General features: G+C 49.3%; 1 protein-coding gene across 13 annotated transcripts in view; it reads right to left on the reverse strand.

Moving 5' to 3' along the window:
• The window catches only part of LOC140410628 (dystrobrevin beta), a 964,620-nt gene that overhangs the window by 661,796 nt on the left and 286,765 nt on the right, over positions 1–16,059 (reverse strand). Inside the window, exon 2 of one of the 13 annotated variants that reach the window (XM_072498956.1) lies at positions 6,805–6,928. The exons of the other annotated variants lie outside the window; for them this stretch is intronic. The gene's annotated coding sequence lies outside the window, so the exon portion shown is untranslated. The remainder of the gene's footprint in view (positions 1–6,804; positions 6,929–16,059) is intronic. 13 annotated transcript variants of the gene reach the window in all.

Here is a 16,059-nt window from a genome sequence, read left to right on the forward strand (position 1 = left end):
CCAGGTGTTCTGCAGAAGTTCGAGGAGCCACATAATGTTGATTCAGCAGAAAGCATATATATACACACATATATTTTAAAACAGAATAAAAGAAGCACTCAACATAAATGAGGTCAAGAATCATTTAAAGAGGAACATTGCAGCCAAGATTCGAAAAAAGAGCAGAGGATTTATGTGAGGGGGGGCTAGGGTGCTTTTACGGGGTCTGTGGGAGGGGTGGCTATTTGAGGAGGCTAAAGGACATTGGGGGGGGGGGGCGGGAAGGGGGAGACATGCGCATAGCACGTAGCTTTACACATATACCGAGAAAAGACTTGCAGACATTTTGGGCAGGAGTCCCCACGCCGGCGTGAAAAGCGGCGCCAACCACTCCGGCATCAATGATCCCCGATAATGGGGAATGCTCCCCTTCCTAGGGGGCTAAGTCGGTGCCAGAGTGGTCCCCGCAGCTCCAGCCGGCGCGAGTTCACGTATGCTCGGAACGGCCGGTGTATTTCCGCGCATGCGCGGGGGTTCCCTTCTCCATGCCGTCCTCCGGGCAATATGGCGGAGCCCTACAGGGGCCCGGCCCGGAGGAACATAGGCCCCCATGGAACCAGCCCTCCCGCCAATCGGTAGGCCCCGATCGCGGGCCAGGCCACCGTGGGGGTTGCAGCTGTGTAGAACCTTAGTTAGGCCACATTTGGAGTATAGTGTTCAATTCCGGTCGCCACACTACCAGAAGGATGTGGAGGCTTTAGAGAGGGTGCAGAAGAGATTTACCAGGATGCTGCCTGGTATGAAGGGCATTAGCTATGAGGAGCGGTTGAACGACGGAGGTTGAGGGGCGACCTGATAGAGGTCTACAAAATTATGAGGGGCATAGACAGAGGCTTTTTCCCAGGGTAGAGAGGTCAATTACTAGGGGGCATAGGTTTAAGGTGCGAGGGGCAAGGTTTAGAGATGTACGAGGCAAGTTTTTACACAGAGGGAAGTGGGTGCCTGGAACTCGCTGCCGGAGGAGGGGGTGGAAGCAGGGACGATAGTGACGTTTAAGGGGCATCTTGACAAATACATGAATAGGATGGGAATAGAGGGATACGGACCCAGGAAGTGTAGAAGATTTTAGTTTAGACGGGCAGCATGGTCGGCACAGGCTTGGAGGGCCGAAGGGCCTGTTCCTGTGCTGTACTTTTCTTTGTTCTTTGGGGGTCTCTCCCCCTCTCTCCCCACCCCCCCCCCCACCCCCCCTCCGGGGTCAGATCCCCCACCCTCCAGGACGGCCCCCGCAGACTCACCTTCCAGGACCCGCCGGGTGGGACCCGAGTAACCCACGCCGGCGGAACTCAGCCCATCGGGGCCGGGAGAATCGCCGGGGGAGCCGCTTTCAATGGCCCCCGACCGGCGCGGCGGGAATCCCGCGGGTGCCAGAGAATCGGCAGGGTGAATCGGGAATTTGGCAGTGGGGCGCGATTCTCCCCGCGGGGTCGGAGAATCCCGGCCCTTGTTTTTGTGTTCACACCTATTAGATAAAAATGTGTCTTAACTGATCAATTCACTCAAGACAAGAGTAGAAATAAACTGTGGCTTTAATCAACTAGAACAGTGCCTGCCTGCGACTGATCTAACACTGAGAACCACCTACAGGTCGACTGCTCTTTGTACCTCCCTTCAAGGGGAGGAGCCATGGGCGGAGCCCTTACATGCCCTAACATGTTCCCTTATGGATAATGCCATACAATGGCCCATAGGTGGAGCCCACAAGGGCAACAGCATTGCACAGATACAAATACAAGGGCAACAGCATAGCACAGATACAATGGTGGATTATTGATATAATACATTCACCCCCTGTTAAAAAATGAAGTCCGGCGGGTATGACAGGTTCATAGGTTGAGCCGGTCCGGCGCATGGATTGTGCGGTATGATCGCCGAAGCTCAGGCGTTGTTGCTGGACCGGGTGTCAAATTCGTCCATGCTGGCATCGGTAGTGAGGGCGCCGGTGCGGGTACAGACGTGGACTCCGGGAGCATCTCTTCTGGAGCTTCATTCCTGTGGATCGGTGAAGGGGGGGGATGGCGGGCGGGAGGGTGCGCAGGAGCCATATAGGGGCGGGGACGCTGGTCATGGTAGGTTGGGCGGGATAGGGTGGAGTGGTGGTGGTGGAACCGGTGGGTGCCAGGTCCCGGAGGGAGACCGTATCCTGTCGGCCATCGGGGTGTTCGATATATGCGTAGTGGGGGTTGGATTGTAGGAGCTGGACCCTCTCTACCAGAGGGTCAGACTTATGGCCCCTGAGGTGTTTTCGGAGTAGGACGGGCCCTGGTGTCTTAAGCCAGGGCGGAAGCGAGGCCCCTGAGGTGGATCTCCTGGGGGAAACAAATAGGCGGTCATGAGGGGTCTCGTTTGTGGCCATGCAAAGTAGGGACCTAATAGAGTGGAGCGCATCGGGGAGCTCCTCCTGCCAGTAGGAAACTGGGAGATTCCTAGACCACAGGGTCAGTAGGACGGTCTATCAGACCGTCACGTTCTCCCTCTCCACCTGCCCGTTTCCCCTGGGGTTATAACTGGTAGTCCTGCTCGAGGCGATGCCTTTACTGAGCAGGTACTGACGCAGATCGTCACTCATGAACGATGAGCCCCGGTCACTGTGGACATAATTGGGGAAACCAAACAGGGTGAAGACACTATGTAGGGCTTTAATGACGGTGGACGTGGTCATGTCGGGGCAAGGGATTGCAAAGGGGAAGCGGGAGAACTCATCAATAATGTTGAGGAGAGAGGGCTCCCGTTCGGGAACGGCATTGTCGGGGGTTAACGCCCGGTCCTAGCGCCAGCGAAGGCAGTAAAAGTCGGGAGACAGCACAGAGGAGGGAAATGTTGAAGACCAGCAAAAAAACGGCCGTGAAAAAAGCGGCTGAAAGTCCGTCAGGGAGTGGAAACGTCACCGCGGGGTCAGTAAAGAAAATGAAGGCTGGAGCACCAGGGGAGGCCGCATTGCTTACGGCTGAAGAAATAACTAAGGTGATGGCTGCGGAATTCGAAAGGCAGTTTGCAAAATGCATGGAGACGGTGAGGAAGGAGATGAGGGAGGTTTTGAGTGCGCTGGTGGAGGAGGCGATTTCCCCGGTGATTACGGCGGTGGCGAGCGCAGTGGCGGAGGTGCGAGAGCAAGGGGAGGCACTGAAGGAAGTGGAGGAGACGTTATTGCAGCACGGTGATCAACTTGCCTCGATGGGGAAGGAGATGCGGAAGGTGATGGACATTAACAAGGATCTGCAAGGAAAAATGGAAGACCTGGAAAACAGATCCAGGCGACAGAATTTGAGGGTCGTGGGGCTGCCCGAAGGAGTTGAAGGACTGAAGCCGACTGAGTATTTTGCCGCGATGCTGGCAAAACTACTGGGGGAGGGGGAGGATCCCTCCCGATATGAACTGGATCGGGCTCATCGGTCGTGGAGGCCTGTACCAAAGGCGAGTGAGCCGCCAAGGGCAGTGACTCTGTGCTTCCGTAGGTACAGTGTGAAGGAGAAGGTCCTGAGCTGGGCCAAGCAGAAGCGGGTGGTGCAGTGGGCTGGAGCTGGTATACGTTTATACCAGGACTTTACGGTGGAGCTGGCGAGGAGGCGGGCTGCCTTCAATAGGGTGAAGAGGCACTGTACATTAGCAAGGTGCAGTGCGGCATTGTATATCCAGCGAAGCGGAGGGTGACTTATACGCTCAGGGACTTTTATTTTGGAACGGCGGAAGCAGCGGAGGAGTTTGCGAAGGCAGAAGGACTGTGGCAGAACTGACAAATTGAGAAATGGCCATGTGCCGATGTAACCTCATGACTGTATTTTCTTCTTTTTTGTTTCACTGTGTGCATGTGTAGGGGCTAAAGGAACCAATGTTGTATATATTTGGACAAGGGAAGGGACGAGACTTTCACTCGAAATGAGGGCTCTTTGTTTGGAGTGTAGGTGGATATGCGGGGTGTGCGTGTGCTAACAGGGGATCTCTGGGCTTTCCTAGGGCCGGGTGAGGGGGAAAGGGACCCGGGCGGGGGCCTCCACGCTGGCCGGTTTAAGCCGGCCAGTGAACGGGAGTGAGGTGGGGGGAGGGGCTGCGGCCATCGGAGCCTGGCAGAACAGGGTCCGAGTGGTCTAGCCGGGGTGGAAAGTTGGGGGGAAGGAACCGAGGTTGGGAGGAGGAGTTTTACACGAGGCAGTGGACGGGAGGAGCTGGAGACCTGGGGGGGGGGGTTTACAACTCTTGGGTATCATGTCCGGTACTCTTTCAGAGGCTGGATGGCGTTGAGTGGGGGTGGGTGGGGGTGGACTCTCTAGGTCAATGGTGACCATGGGCGGTCGCGGACCACTTTTTCTTTTTCTTTGTTTTTTTTTCCACCGTGGGAGGGTTTGTTTTATTGGATGCATATATTGACAGGTGGGCCGTTGTTTGGGGTGGTGGGAGGATGGGATCATTGGTATTGTTAAGGGGATTGATTTTGTATTAGTTACCATTTACTGTTTGTGGTTGGGGTGTAAATATTTGAAGGAAAATGTGAAAATGTAGAATAATTTTTTTTTTTAAATTTTTTTAATGTTGAGGAAATATGTATTGCGGTTATTGGAGGGGAGGGGCCCTTTGAAATCGATACTGAGGCGCTCAAAGGGCAGGGATGCCTTCACCAGGTGGGCCTTATCTGGTCGATAGAAGTGCGTTTACACTCCGCACAGATCTGGCAATCCCTGATCATAGCTCTGACCTCCTCGGTGGAGTAAGGCAGGTTGTGGGCCTTGATGTAGTGGATAAGCCGGGTGACAGAGGTCATCATGGATAACCCGTAGTCAGTCATCTTGCGTGCTGGCGCATGTGCCACGGGACAGGGCATCTGGGGGCTCGTTGAGCTTCCCAGGATGATATACTATATTGTAATTATAGGTGGAGAGTTCGATCCTCCACCTCAAGATCTTTTCGTTCTTGATTTTGCCCGGCTGCGTATTATCGAACATGAAGGCTACCGATCGTTGGTCGGTGACGAGGGTAAACCTCCTACCAGCGAGGTAGTGCCTCCAGTGCCGTACGGCTTCCACGATGACTTGGGCCTCCTTTTCGACTGAGGAGTGCCGAATTTCGGAGGTGGTGAGGGTGCATGAAAAAAACACTACCAGTCTGCCTGCTTGATGGAGGGTAGCAGCGAGAGCCACCTCTGATACGTCGCTCTCCACCCGGAAGGGGACGGACTCGTCCACCGCGCGCATCGCGGCTTTGCCGATGTCCGCCTTGATGTTGCTGAAGGCCTGGCGCGCCTCGGCTGCCAGTGGGAAGATGGTGGCCTTGATTAGTGGGCGGGCTTTGTCCGCATAGTTGGGGACCCACTGGGCATAATATGAAAAGAACCCGAGGCGCCTCTTCAGGGCCTTGGGGCAGTGGGGGAGGTGGAGTTGCAGGAGGGGGTGTATACGGTCGGGGTCGGGTTCTACAACCCCGTTTTCCATGACATAGCCAAGGATGGCTAATCTGGTTGTGCGGAAAACTCATTTCTCCTTGTTGTAAGTGAGGTTAAGGGTTTGGGCGGTTTGGAGAAATCGGTGGAGGTTGGCGTCGTGGTCCTGCTGATCATGGCCGCAGATGGTGACATTGTCCAAGTACGGAAACGTGGCCCGCAGCCCGTACTGGTCCACCATTCGGTCCATTGTTCTTTGGAACACCGAGACCCCGTTCGTGATGCCGAAGGGGACGCGGAGGAAGTGGAAAAGGCGGCCGTCTGCCTCAAAAGCCGTGTAGTGGCGGTTCTCCGGGCGGATTGGGAGCTGATGATTCTGTACTTTTAGCGAACAATGGACCTATTTTAGAGGCTGCTCAGAACATTAATGCTGCAACCACTGGATTCCAACTCCAAGATAATTAAAATCAAGATAAATAATAACTGATTTTGTTTTTAAATTCAGATTTCTAGGATCCACAGTATTTTGCTTTTAATGAAACTCAAGAATTTGGGGTTATTTAAAAGTGCAATTTTCTACCAAGCCACATGATGGAGCATTTCCTGGAAGCATAAATGTTTTAATCCAGGCATGAAAATAAGTAACCTGTTCCTTCCTAGAAAATGCACCTGGCTTCAGATGATTATGGAGAGTCTTTGAAGCAGTAACTGAGAAGACACAGGCTTCCCCACCTTATTACAAAGGGGCAGAAATGTGAGCCACAACAGCTGGATGGAATACAGGAAAATACATTTTCACTATGTAACATATATATTATACATAATAAGTGGCGCTGTATTGTACAGACTCCATTCTACTTGACAAAGAAAGCCTGGTCACTGCGCTTTGAATGCACAGCCACCTAAACCCGATTATCGTTGAAGTAAAACTTTCCATGTTAGTCAGATTTACTTTTTAATCACTTGTTAATGCGCCATAAAATCCTCCAGTGCCCTTGAACACTCAGCTGCTCTTATGGCAGAACTGGAAGGCTGAGTACTTGTCTTCACATCTCCCTGGAACTGCCACTGCACTGCTGTTGCAAGCTGAAGTATTGTTTGGCATACTATTAAATGAGGCTCACAGAACAGATTTTTACATCATCAGGAAGGCATGCAAGACAACGAGGACCTTACACTTCTTTCATAGGTGATCCTAATCTGGCATTACAGAACTTTCAAATCCACTGTCACCATTTAAAACTATTTCTATTTGAAAAGCTAAAGGGCTGGACTAATGCTACGACTTGCCTTTTATTTACTAACTCCAATCTCTCCAGATTTTACTTCTTTTTAAACTGGCATATTTCCTTGCTATACACAGGCATGTTTTGTGCAACGATGGTACTGCTTACCTCTGGGTAATAGACAGTATTGTTCAAGAAAATGGGAAGGATTCGTTCAATTTTGCTAATATTTTCATGACCCCAGGAGAACAATGTTCACATTTTGCAGAGTGTATCTGGGGGTGAGCAACATCTGTAGGAGTGTGCGTAAAAAAAAATGAAAATACTTAGAGATATAGGAACAAAACTCTACCATTATACAAAATTATTATTTGGTGGAAGGGAAACTCATACATTCAAACCTTTTGTTATATTGTTACATTATTTGTAAAAATCGAGGAACTTACTTATGAGAATGTACATCTGGGTGTGCATATTACTGCTGCTATAGTCAGGTGCCAGGTAATAATGTATCAGTCTACCAGCTACATGAAGAGGAGCAAAGAAAATGCATTCACTAAAGCTCCAGCTTTTTGAAGCTAAAGCGTGATTATTTCTAACTTACGGGAACAAGAAAACATAACACAGTTAGCAACCTGTGAATAGATATTCCAAACAGTTTAAAATTAATTTAATGCTGAATTAGGTTGAAAATTAAATTTCAACCTCTGGCCATGGCGTTGAGAGACTCCAGGAAATGGAGAGGGGTGATTAGAGGGGGAGAAGAACACCGAGTCTCGTTATATGCGGATGACCTATTGTTATACGTGTCGGACCCAGCGGGGGGAATGATAGAGGTTATGCGAATTTTGAGGGGGTTCGGGGATTTCTCGGGGTATAGGCTAAACATGGGAAAGAGTGAATTATTTGTGATACATCCAGGGGACCAGAGTAGAGAGATAGAAGGCTTGCCTCTAAGGAAAGTGGAAAGAAACTTCCGATACCTGGGGATTCAGATCGCTAGGAGCTGGGGAACCTTGCACAGACTTAATCTGACACGGTTGGTAGAACAAATGGAGGAGGACTTCAAGAGGTGGGACATGCAGCCTCTATCGCTGGCGGGCAGGGTGCAAGCAATTAAGATGATGGTCCTCCCGAGGTTCTTATTTGTATTTCAATGTCTCCCTATACTAATCACTAAGACCTTTTTTAATAAAATAGACAGGAGCATCACGAGCTTCGTGTGGGCAGGGAAAGTTCCGAGAGTAAGGAGGGGGTTCCTTCAGCGTAGTAGGGACAGAGGAGGATTGGCACTACCGAACTTGGGCGATTACTATTGGGCCGCCAATGTGGCAATGATACGTAAATGGATGATGGAGGGTGAGGGAGCGGCGTGGGAAAGACTGGAGAGAAAGTCCTGTAAAGGGACGAGTTTAGAGGCGCTGGTGACGGCGCCGCTACCGATCTCACCTAAAAAGTTTACCACAAACCCGGTGGTGGCGGCAACATTGAATATCTGGGGACAGTGGAGGCGACAGAGAGGGGTGCGGGGAGCCCTGGTGGGGTCCCCAATCAGGAACAACCATAGGTTCGCCCCAGGAAGAATGGATGGAGGATTTCAGAGCTGGTTCCAGTTGGGAATTAGGAGGGTGGGAGATTTATTTATAGATGGGACTTTTGCGAGCTTGGGAGCATTGGAGGAAAAGTATAAGTTGCCCCGGGGAAATTTCTTGAGATATATGCAGGTGAGGGCATTTACTAGACAACAGGTGAGGGAATTTCCATTGCTCCCGACACAGGGGATACAGGACAGGGTGCTTTCAGGGGTGTGGGTCGGAGAGGGCAAGGTGTCAGAGATTTACCGAGAGATGAGGGAAGAGGGGGAGGAGTCGGTGGGCGAACTAAAAGGAAAGTGGGAAGAAGAACTAGGGGAGGAGATAGAGGAGGGTATGTGGGCTGATGCCCTAAGCAGGGTAAATTCCTCTTCCTCATGCGCCAGGCTTAGCCTGATTCAATTTAAGGTGCTACATAGAGCACACATAACGGGAGCAAGATTGAGCAGGTTCTTTGGAGTGGAGGACAAATGTGGGAGGTGTGGCGGGAGCCCGGCAAACCACGCACATATGTTTTGGGCATGCCCGGCACTGGAAGGGTATTGGAAGGGAGTGACGGGAGTGATTTCGCGGGTGGTGAAGGCCCGGGTCAAACCAGGCTGGGGGTTAGCTCTATTTGGAGTTGCGGAAGAGCCGGGAGTGCAGGAGGCGAAAGAGGCCGACGTTGTGGCCTTTGCGTCCCTAGTAGCCCGGCGCAGGATCCTACTCATGTGGAAGGAGGCGAAACCCCCCGGACTGGAGGCCTGGGTAAATGATATGGCGGGGTTCATTAAACTGGAGCAGATAAAGTTTGCCCTGAGAGGATCGGCTCAAGGGTTCACCAGGCGGTGGCAGCCATTTCTCGACTACCTAGGGGAACGTTAGAGGGAAGACAGATGACCAGCAGCAGCAACCCAGGGGGAGGGGGGGGGGGGGGGGGGGGGGGAGGGGGGGTTTAGTTTAGGTCAAAGATAAAGGGGTTTTGTTACTTGTGTATTGTTTAAAATTTCTGTATTGTTATTGTTGCGTTTGCTTTGTAAGAGGGGAAAAATTGTTGTTTGGGAAAAAATTTTCAATAAAACATTTATAAAAAAAAAAAAGAAAATTAAATTTCAATTAGTGCCAGAGACTGAGAAGAAAACCGGAGTGAATCATGAGAAATAAAATGGCCGCCACTGCCGTAGCAGTGAACACACAGCTACAGCCCATAATCAACTGTGAGGCTGATGTCGTGGAGATAGTTAAAGTTCAAACAAAAGTGCAGACTGACATTCAGTAGCTTTTTAAAAGGCACTACTGAAGGGCAACAGGTCAGCTACATCCTTTTTGTGCACAGGAGAGAAGCGGTTGAGGTTGTTTAATAGCTGAGACAGCAGCAACCCACAAGTAGACAGATGAATACGCTGACTGTCCAGAGTACTAACTTTCAGTTCAGTCAAGAAAAAGGCAGCAGGATTAATACAGTTAAAGCACACCAGACAGAGAAAGAAATACGCAAGAGAGATGGACAACCACGATTTCACTGATAGAAGGAAATAGCCCACATCTGAATCACACTGCAGTCATTGTGGAAAGCCCAATCACTGGGAAAACATGTGCAGAACTAAAAAAGATGGTAAATGATTTATCAGAGACAGAGCAACATTGCAAACAAAAAAAAAACATGGATACGATGGAGGATGATAAAGTTTGAGGACATGGTTAGCATTGGAACCATAACGACCATAGAGAAAATAAATTCATATTAACCAGTCAGGTCAGGAAAAGGGTGAGAAATCAGCCCACAACCATAAAGCTTCATATTAGAACACAGTAACATCATCCCACTCAGATGAGCCCAAAAGCTGTTTCTGGAAATATAAAAGAAAACGGTTCTCCAAGAAAGATGCTCTGAAACCAGGCAATGTCAGGCTAATGGAATCTGGGGAGACTGAAATTCGGCAACCAGGAACAACTCCATTTAGAAGGGCACACAAAGAAAATGATGCCCTCGTCATTGAGACAGGTTTTGCTATTCTGGGGTTTAGCAGTTACGAAGAGCTGCAGCTTATCTCCGTAACCTTGAGGTGAAAAGGCAACACTGAGAGTTGATGGTAGGACATCGGATCAGAAACAAGGAAGATTTTTATTCATTTATTTGTGATGGGATGTTGGCATCCATGGCTACACCAGCATTTGTTGCCCATCCCTAATTGCCACTGAGCAGGTGGTGTCATGCTAGCTTTCTTAAATTGCAGCAGTGCGTGGTGTAGCTACATCCACATATTTGCAGCCTCTATCTGTTCTTCTTGCCGTAGTATTTATATGGCTGGTCCAGTTCAGCTTCTGGTCAACGGTAACCTTCCAGAATATGGAATGCTATAACTTCAACAATAATCAGCTTAAGGTAGCCATGCTTTATTTGTCAAATAGTCTGGTGCCTGGGCAATATAGTACCATTTGTAATGTGCAATATATATTTTACACAGTGAAAATTGTTTCTCTTGTATTCTATTCAGTTTGACGATGCCTTACAATTCTGATAGGATGGAAGTTCCAGCATTTTGACCCAGCAACAGTTGAAGGAATGGAAATATAGTTCCAAGTCCACATGGTGTGTGACTCAAGTGAGGAAATTGCAATTGTTGGTTTTCCTATGCCTCTGCTTCCCTTGCCCTTTTGGTTGTAGCAGTAACGGTTGCACCTTGTACCTCGTACACTGCTGCTATTGTACATCAGTGATGGAGGGAGTTAATCTTTAAGGTGGAGAAATAGGTGCCGATCAAGTGGGCTGTTTTGTCCTGGATGGTGTCAAGCTTCTTCCACGATGCTGGGCCTGCAAACATTCGAGCAACTGGAGAGTATTCCATCACGCCCCTGAATAGAGTCTTGTAGCTGGTAGGCAGGCTTTGGGATTCAGAAGGTGAGTTACCTGCTTCAAAATTCCCAGCCATTGACCTGCTCTTGTAGCCACAATATTTGTATGGCTAGTCCAATTCAGCTTTTGGTAAACCCCCTGCCCCCCTCTCTCCCCACCCCCGCCCACTCAGGAGGAGGCAGAGAAAGATCATTCAACTGTAAAGCCATTGAGTGTTCAGGGAAGGTGGTTAGATTCTCTCTTGTTGGAGATGATCATTGCCTAGCACATGTATGACTGTTACGTGCCACTTATCAGCCGACTTGAACGTTGTCCAGGTCTAGCTGCACAGGAACACCGACTGCTTCAGTACCTGAGCAGTTGCGAATGGTGCTGAACATTATGCAATCAGCAGTGACGATCCCCAAATTTGACTTTATCATGGAGGGACGGTGAATCTTGATGTCAGAAATGGCTACGGGAATATGAAGCCTAATGAGGAATATTTCGTTGTTGACAATCCTGAAAAAGTCATAGCTATCTCAAGAGATGAAAGCTCCAATAGACAAAAAGAGAGTGGAGATGTTTCCTTGGCTTGATCCGTTACTTGAGGTCTTCCATACCTCACATGTCAGAACACACAGCAAACCTACCAGACTTGCTGTTGAGTGCCAGTAGTCAGAGTCACACACTAGGGAATTCAACAAACTCAAATAAGTTACAAGGAACAAGTCTGTCTTGCTACAACAGAAAGAAGCCTGTCATTCTGCAAGTACAAAAGGACTGGAGCAGCCGTAGTACAGGGAGTGTTTGAGGCAGTTTTGTATGGATGTGAAAAATTCCATGTATATCCCTATGGAGTACGATCACACTCAACACTGATCATCATCCAGTGAAGCAGACCTACAAGAAAAATCTGGGTAAAGCACCAGCAAAACTGCAGAGGTAACTCTTGAGGTTTCACAGTTATGGTTTCCCTCTGAAATACAAGCCAGGTAGAGAAAAAACTCCAGTAGACGCTCTACCTCAGAGAAGCAGAAAAGATCAACAACAACACTGGCAACATTACTAACCAGTGAGACAATATTACCAGCATCACCAACAAGCAGTGCGACGTCAACAATGTCATCAACAAGTAACACAACAGCAGCATTATCAAGCACAACTCCTTCTAACACAAGCCAAGCAGCAGCAAACACATCGCCTGTGCAGCATGCCAACTCATCACAGAGAGGCGAATGCCAAATCTACAAGATGGAGGCACAGCACCCCATCACCTAAGCCATACCACGAATGATAATCTGAAAAAAGAAAAGAAGCTATAAAAGACTAATTCGGTGTCCAGTTTATTTATGTAAGTCATCTATTGATATTCTTTTATGGTAAAAAAAATGTAATGATTGGAATAGATATATTAATATTGCGGCATTATATAATTGTCTCAAAAGAAAAAGGGATCTTATATTTTAATATTCTTTATAAAACCTGAGTAACTAATTGTTTGAGAATGTATATCCGGGTGCCACATCTTACTGCTGCACTTCAGTCATGTGTTGATTAACAATGCATCAGCCCCAGCTCACTAGCCACATGGAAAGCTGCAAGAAATACACTGGACGAAGTGCCAGTGTTGGGTCCAATGTGATTATTTCACATGATGGAATACTCTCCACTTCATTATTTCGAACTTAATGAAACCAGAAAACTGAACAGCTTTGGTGATGAAAGGGCCAGGAAAGAGAATTTACCAATGAGAATGGAATAATGGCCCATAGCTTCCTCTCAAACCAGTGTTTTGAGTCGTTGGTGCGCCACATGTGCACAACCTGGAAGTGCGAGGGTACAGGCATGCATGCTGGAAGCGCATGGCGTTCAGACTCTCAGATCTTCCTTCCCCCCACCACCACCACCACCACTTGAAGCCCTGCGCTGAAACTATTGAATGAAAAATACCCGGATTTTAGGTGAGTTTTACACCTTTTTATTTGCATATTTGTTTTTCGGTCTAGCAGATGCAGGAGACATCGAGAGACATTTTTTGGAAGGATAATGTTTTATATTAATAGTGTTTAGCATTTATAAATATGTTTAAGTGTAAATAATGGGGAAGCCTCATTGAATATCATCAACAACACTGGCCCCAATATCCCAGAGAACTTTTTATAAAACTCCACTGGGTACCCGTCCGGGCCCGGGGCCTTACCCGCCTGCATGGCCTTCAAGCCCTTCATAGATTATCATAGCATTTACAGTGCAGAAGGAGGCCATTCAGCCCATCGAGTCTGCACCGGCTCTTGGAAAGAGCACCCTACCCAAGGTCCACACCTCCACCCTATCCCCATAACCCAGTAACCCCACCCAACACTAAGGGCAATTTTGGACACTAAGGGCACTTTATCATGGCCAATCCACCTAACCTGCACATCTTTGGACTGTGGGAGGAAACCGGAGCACCCGGAGGAAACCCACGCGTACACGGGGAGGATGTGCAGACTCCGCACAGACAGTGACCCAAGCCGGAATCAAACCTGGGACCCTTGAGCTGTGAAGCAGTTGTGCTATCCACAATGCTACCATACTATCTCCTCCAGCCCTATTGGGGCTCCCAGCCCTTCTTCCCGCTCCCCGTCCACCTTTGGTAAATTCAGCCCCTCCAAGAAGTGCCTCCTCCTTTCCAGCCCCGTAGGAGGTTCCGACCTGTACAGCCTGCTGTCGAAATCCCTAAACGCCTTATTCACCCCTACTGAATCACCAACCAGGTTCCCATCTCCATCCTTTACTTTCCCTATCTCCCTAGCTGCCTCCCTCTTCCTGAGCTGCTGTGCAAGCATTCTGCTGGCCTTCTCTCCATGTTCATAGATCGCTCCCCTCGCCTTTCTCAGCTGCTCCACTGGCCTCCCTGTGGTCAGCAAGCTAAACTCTGCCTGTAACCTCCGCCATTCCCTTAAAAGCTCTGCCTCTGGGGTCTCTGCATCCCTCCTATCAATCTGTAGTAACTCCTTTACCAGTCGGTCCGTCTCTGCCCTGTCCACCTTCTCCCTATGGGCCCGGATCCAGATCAGCTCCCCCCTGACCACTGCCTTCAGTGCTTCCCACACCACCGCTGCTGAAATTTCCCCCGTGTCATTGACCTGCAGGTAGCTCTGAATACATTTCCTCAGCCGCTCGCACACCCCTTCATCCACCAAAAGTCCCACATCCAACCTCCAGTGCAGACGCTGGTTACTGTCTTTACTAACCTGCAGGTCAACCCAGTGCGGAGCATGGTCTGAGATTGTGATCGCCGAGTACCCAGTGTCCACCACCCCAGCCAGCAAGGCCCTGCTCAAAATAAAGAAATCAATCCGGGAATACACTTTATGCATGTGTGAGTAGGAGAACTCCTTCACCCTCGGCTGCCCAAATCTCCATGGATCCACCCCCCCCCCCCCCCCCCCCCCCCCCCCCACCCCACCTCCATCAGCTCCATGATCCCTCTTAGTTCCTTTGCCATTGCTGGCTCTCTGCCCGTTTTCGAGCTTGACCGGTCCAAGCCAGGGTCCATAACTGTGTTGAAGTCTCCTCCCATGACCAACCTGTGCGAGTCCAGGTCAGGTATTTTCCCCAGCATCCTCTTTATAAACTCCACATCATCCCAATTTGGCACATACACATTTACCAATACCACCTGCACCCCCTCTAGCTTCCCACTGACTATAATGTACCGACATCCCCCTTCCGAGACTATTCTACCCGCCTCAAACACCATCCGCTTACTGATCAGGATCGCGACCCCTTTAGTCTTTGAATCTAGTCCCGAGTGAAAGGCCTGACTGACCCAGCCATTCCTCAGTCTAACCTGGTCCGTATCTCTAAGGTGCGTCTCCTGCAACATTACCATGTCCGCCTTTAATCCCCTAAGATGCGCGAACACACGTGCCCTTTTGACCAGTCCATTTAACCCTCGAACATTCCAGGTGATCAACCTAGTTGGGGAGCTCCAGTCCAGTCTGATGTTCCTTCTGCTCAGCCAGCGCCTTCTCCACCTTCTGGATCGCCCGATTCTGGGCGTCCAATCTATGCTCCAACCACTCAATCGACTCTTTATCGGGTCCAAGCAGTCCCATTTCTGCGTAGCAAAGCCTTCCTGAATGACTTGCATCAGCTGCTGCATTGACTGCTGGATCGACAAGCCAGAGGTCCGAACCTCCGCCATGCTGTCTTCTGTTGCAGCTACATACCAAGCCTTCTCTATCTTTTTGTTTCTGCCCTTCCGAACACTTCTAGTCCTTCTCTCCATGCACCGAAGTGGGAATTCAGTAAACAATTGCCACTAACATCCGTTTTACAATTCAAGTCCGGTAGAAAAAAACGGGGGAAAGGTCCAAAAGTCCGACCAGAGCGGGAGCCACCAAATGTGCGACTTACTCCTTCATAGCCGCCACCGGAAGTCTACTTTTATCTTTTTTAATCCTTGGTTTGTCATGAGGCTGTTAATTCCATTAAAAGAGTACTTTACTGCTGAAAGTGAGTTTGAAGTCACAGAAGGTGAAAAAATGTTTTTTTTAAACTTTGGTTTGTCATGAGTATGTTAATTCCATTAAAGGAGCTATAATGGATAGAATGCGGTGATCACTCGCTAGCGGGTATGAATGTCCACCCAAGATACTCAGTGTTACTGGTCACGGGTTCTGTGAGTCCTTGCGTGGCTGATGAGCCTGATCCTAGAGTCAAATCATCGATCACTCACTTGGCAGGAGTTTCCAAAAGGTGGGATGAGCCCTTGGATGCTAAGTCGCAGCTATTCCTTTCTTAGTCTCCTTTTATGGGCCTTCTATTGCCGTTGGGTGTTCTCAGAGAATTGTAACCCTTCACTCAGGCGGTTCCTCCAACTAGGTCTCGTCTGAGCAAAGGACTCCCAGGCATTGACTTCTATGTTCCATTTTATGAGGTAAGCCTTCAAGGTATCTTTGAAGAGCTTCCTTTGTGTTCCGCTTGTTCGGGGTCCTTCCTTGAGCTGGGTGAAGAAGATTTGGT

This window comes from Scyliorhinus torazame, chromosome 4 (assembly GCF_047496885.1).
Source record: "Scyliorhinus torazame isolate Kashiwa2021f chromosome 4, sScyTor2.1, whole genome shotgun sequence".
In the NCBI taxonomy this organism is placed as follows: Eukaryota; Metazoa; Chordata; class Chondrichthyes; order Carcharhiniformes; family Scyliorhinidae; genus Scyliorhinus; species Scyliorhinus torazame.